Raw genomic sequence first — 5271 nt, forward strand, 5'->3', positions numbered from 1 at the left:
CGGCAGGCTTGATGTCTGGCAATTGTGTTCTTTTTAGTAGAGTCAGTTTTATTGACTACGTAACTAAATGTGATTTGACTTTACAGCTCTATATGGACTCTCATATAAATAAATTCAAACTCAGTACAATTTCATGGTGAGATTATGAAGGATTTTTGATTGGTTTTTGTATAGACAATATGATCACTTGATATGTACATGTCTGATTTTTCTATCTATCTATGAAAGAAACTGGAAAAAAATGCACCAAATTGTTCACAGTATCTATCTCTGGCATTAAAAATGGTGCTTGTGTTTCTATTTGTAAAAATATGAACATGGCTATAATGTTATGAAAAGATATGGAGGAACATTAAATGCATATCACTAAGTGAAAGAAGCTGGTCTGAAAAGGCTACATGCTGTATGGTTCCAACCACTGGACATTCTGGAGAAGCCAAAAGTATTGAATCAGTAAAAAGATCACTGGTTGCCAGGGGCTTGGAAAACGGGTGGGAGGTATGAATAAGTGGAGCACAGGAGATTTTTTAGGGATTGAAACTATTCTGTATGATATTATAGTGATGGACACATGACACTATACATTTGTCAAAACTTGTAGAACTGTGCAACACAAAGAGAGAACCCTCGTGGAAACTATAAACTTTGGTTAATAATAATAGTAAATCTGTATTTGTTCATCAGTCACAACAAATGATCCTTATTAATGCAAGATGTTAAGAATAGGGGAAATTGTATGGGGGGGAGGAGGGAGGAGCTATAGGGGAACTCTGTAGTATCTGTCTAATTTTATGTAAATCCTAAACTGCTCCAAAAAACTGTATTAATTTAAAAAAGATATATTTTATGATAAAAAGAAAAGTATTCTCAGAATAATTTCTAATATTCTTCAGAGCTTAGTTTAAGTGCCCACTCCTCAAGTTTCTCTTATCTTTCAGGCCCTGTGCTGTCTTCATAGCTGATAACACTCCTATAGCCCATGCACAGGCCACTGCAGTTTTAGGGACAGTGCTCGCCTGGGGACAGGAACTGTGCCATGCCCTTTCCCCTTATGTCCAGCACAGTGTCTGCAAGCAGAGAAGACTACCCGGAAACCTGTAGGCACAGGTGCAGACACACACAGGAACAAGCAAAGAAAGGCAAAAATGATCAAAATATGGGGGGAACAGTATAGCTCAGTGGTAGAGCACATGCCTTGCAAGCACAAGGTCCTGGGTTCAATCCCCAGTGCCTCCGTTAAAAATAAGTAAATAAATAAAAACCAATTACCTTCCCCCCAAAATAAAATAATAAATTAAAAAATTTAAAAATGATCAAAATATCTAACAAAATATATGTGCAATGTACCTTACACACGTTAACTTATTAAGTTTTGAAAATACTAATTTCAGGCTTGGAAAGAGCTACTAATCTACTGGTGTGGATTAATGATGATTTAGGCCATTTGAGGGGCAAAAAGCACTCACATAATTCATCTTTCTCACAGTGTCTCTGGTAGGTGCTGTCAGTTGAAAGATGTTAGTGCTTTAAAGCTTAGATAACCATCAGTATCTCCGCAAATATATGGCTCTTTTTTATTAGCATGATCTTGCTATAAGCCATCAAGAATAGTTTTTTCCCCATTTTCCCCCAAGATATATAATTCAGTGCTTTCAACATGTATAAAAGTAATAAAAAAAATCATTAGAATGATTTGTGATATGGCAATTTAAGAGATTAAAAAGTCTCGTCTTTATTCTTTATTTAATCTTTGGATTCCAATGGCATCTTGTAAATACAGTTTGACCCACCCATATCACTTCTACAAGTTAGACAGGTAAAGCATCTGAACTTTATAGGAGGGAGTAGCAATGGGAAATAGAACAAAGGAAATAACTTTCTGTTGTGCTTTTTTTAAAAAAAAGGATGTAATATGTACCATGGTCCTTAAGTAACCCATTTCCTTTCAAAAAGAAAAGACATGCCATTAAATGCATTACTTCTTTGGTTCCTTCCATCACAATTAATGTAGATACTCTTAAACGTATGGTATACAGACTTGGCTGCAAAGCTGGTCCAGCATTTTGGACTCTTTTCATTATTTTGCTTCTAGTAGCACTTTAAGTCTCTGGTGTCTTACCTCCACTGAGACCTGGCATTTCTTTGTGTTGGAGAGGCAATTTAATCCATTTTTACAGTCTGCAAACAGACTTTCAAACAAAACCTCAAACTCTTTGAATGTGCCCCAAGGATTCCACCAAACCTATAATCCTCACTCTCTTCTGGGGCTGTGGAGGGTGGTGACAAGAACAGAGCTGGCACCAACGAGGGAGCCTCATTAGTGTTTGTGATTTTGATTTCTGCTACCGTTCTGCTCCGTGGCCAATTTCAAAGTTGAAGCAATAACTATCCTCAGATTTCCTGCACCCCTGCCCCAGCTGCCCCGAATTCAAGCCACTGGAATGATCTGGAGAAGCATCTCGAGACCATGAAGGAGGCCTGCAAACACGCCTTTTCTCAAGGAGTCAGGGGGCTTGATTATAAATAGATGAGTGTTCAGCTTCTGCATGTTGACAGCCTGAGTGAGGGGCAGAAAGCCAAACCCGTGACAATCATCATCCGAAGTTCTACATGGTTCCGCACACCGCTGGGCACTGAAAGGTGAGACAGGTGTGCCAGGCCACTGAGGCAGAGCTTGGACAAAGATGGATTAGGAAGGAGAGAGAAAAAATGATCTTGGTTGTCCTTTCTCTCTGGGAAACCACATTTGATGCTTGGGGAATAGTACATTCTGAAGGTAGTCTTCTGAAAAAATGGAGACCAGTGAAGTAGAAGGAATCACAGGCAAACAAGATTTAACAAATGACCGCCAGTGATCTATTTAACTCTCACGACCGTCTGGATATTACTATTCCATTTTATAGATGAGGGAGCTGAGGTTCAGAAAGATCAAGCAGCTTCCACGTTCTACGTTCAAATGGCTCCTGTCTGATCCAGAATGACTGCTCAAAGCTGCTATACAGACTGACTTCTGGTGGGAATTCGCAGGTACTTGCCGTGATAAGCTCTAAGATGTATTATTTCCCACCTCACCAAAGATCTTGTTCACCCTTCCCTTTCCTTTTGAATTTGTGATAACTGTTCATTTTAAATGTGGGTAAATTTCTTAAAGTACCTAAAATATAAACATTTAATATTTGTAGGTACAATATAATCCGTTGAGTTTGTGGGAACAGTCTTTGGAATGCATGTTAGAATTTATGTATTAAGAAATAAAGAATATGACAATGAATATATGTATGCATATGCATGACTGGGACATTGTGTTATACACCAGAAATTGACACATTGTAATTGATTGTACTTCAATAAAATTTTTTTTTGAAAAGAAATATATCTTGGGACAAATGTCTTTTTATGAAAGAAAGTATAACAAAAACATGGCTCAAATAATTCCTTTCAGTCCAACTGAGTCTTCTGGTAGAAGTGTTAAACTTTTATTTGTCAAGTGCATAGGCTTGGTTGGCTAATATTGACTGTTTTGTTTGTTTGTTTGTTTGTTTTTACTGTTGCCACGTCTATCACAGGTATATTACCCAGAAAACCAGAAGTCACCAAAAAGAAAAGGGTCCCTAATGTCATGGGGAGAGCAAGGACTTCACACCAGCTCTTTCAAGCTCTTGGTTTGAATGTTAATTTCCCTGTTGCTGAGTGTATAACCAGTTACTCGTCTCTCTGAACTTCACTCAGGCATATTAATGTGAGAATAGAATGACACCTTTCACCTGCATTTCTATTTATTTTACTTATTTTTAAGTGGAGGGGTCATCCGAGGGTGTTTAAGTACTGGCACAAAAAATATGTTTTTCATAATCAAGACATGGACACATAACTTTTAGCAGATGCGGTAATATTGGTCTGAACCAACATGTTGCTTTTTGTGTATTAATTTCCACATCTGTGAAATAAGAAGTCTGTATGTTGCAGGGATGCGGGGTGAAGAGACTGAAGTGTGAACCATTGCTTTGCTATCATTCACAATTCAAATCTGAAGAACTCATCCATGCATCCTAAAAGATTCAGATACACGGAAGTAACTAATGCCAGATTCTAATCTTTTGAAAAGAGTGAGGCTGGATCTATGTAAGCAGTAGTACATCCGTGAAGTAGGCTGTCTAGTCAGCATAAGCCCCAGTAGTTTATGTGTCTGTCTGTAAAGCAATCATATTAGCCAATTCCTTTTTCAAATTGTAGGTCCTTTCACATTTCACATCGGCCTCTTTCAGGGGATTTACGTGTATTTATTTATTTTTGTGTATATATTCTTTTATTGAAGACAGTCAGTTTACAATGTTGTGTCAATTTCTGTAGGTGCACATGTAAGGTTTCTTTAAGGCAGAAATATGTTATTGTAATTTTTAGAATTTTACTTCCTATATAGTATTAATAATCCTAACAGTTAATGAGTGCTTACTAAGTCCCAAGCATTGTTTTAATCATTTGATATGGACTATCCCAATTAACCTACAACCCCATTTTATAGATGGGGCAGCTGAGGCCTGAGGAGGCTAAGTAATGTGTTTCAGCCTTGTCACCTGAGGTCAAAGAACAACAAAATGGTGCAGCTGAAGTTTGAATCCAAGATATTTGAACCCAAGTCAGCACTTTTAGCTGCTTTCACCTCCTTGGAAAGTGCTCAGTAAATACTGACAAACAGACGGATTAATGGATACGGTAGTTGGTGTCTAGGACAAGGAGCCTGTTCTTTAAACTCCTTTCCTTTTCTCCTTTTTAAAGTTAAAATTTTTTTAATTTTTATTTTATTTTGATTCTTTTCTCTTTTTGAGGAGGCATTTCCCTTCAGGGAGGCAGGAATGTGACAGCACAACCAGATGGAAAGTTCAGGAATCTAGCAGAAGTACTCATCAGCTGGCAAGGATTGGGAGCAGGAATGAGTTTTAAATTGGGAAATGCCAGTTCCACTACTCTGCTCTGTTTCTGCATCATTATTAATTCTTGAGAGAATAAGCCAGGGGCTGGGCAGGGACCACATGGAGATGGGGCTACATCTTGTCTTCAGTGATACTGTTTAGACTGTTTGAAATTATAAGGAGTGTAATTATTTTTACACTGAAAAACCTTTTAATGACAGCTTCCCATCTAGAACCAGGACATTTTCCCACTTTTTAATAAGAATTTCCAGAAAAAGCCTTGGTTTCCAGAGATTCCCACAAGAGACTCAACATGTGGAGTCCCCGCTGCCCTTTACTTTTTGGTCACCCATTGTGTCCC

At 38.0% G+C, this 5271-nt stretch overlaps 1 non-coding gene across 1 annotated transcript; it reads left to right on the forward strand.

Moving 5' to 3' along the window:
- Window positions 1-1160: 1160 nt before the first annotated feature.
- Window positions 1161-1236, forward strand: TRNAA-UGC (transfer RNA alanine (anticodon UGC)). Its single transcript has one exon. It is a non-coding gene; the product is annotated as a tRNA-Ala (tRNA).
- The last annotated feature ends 4035 nt before the right edge of the window (window positions 1237-5271 follow it).

Source organism: Vicugna pacos, chromosome 1, assembly GCF_048564905.1.
Source record: "Vicugna pacos chromosome 1, VicPac4, whole genome shotgun sequence".
In the NCBI taxonomy this organism is placed as follows: domain Eukaryota; kingdom Metazoa; phylum Chordata; class Mammalia; order Artiodactyla; family Camelidae; genus Vicugna; species Vicugna pacos.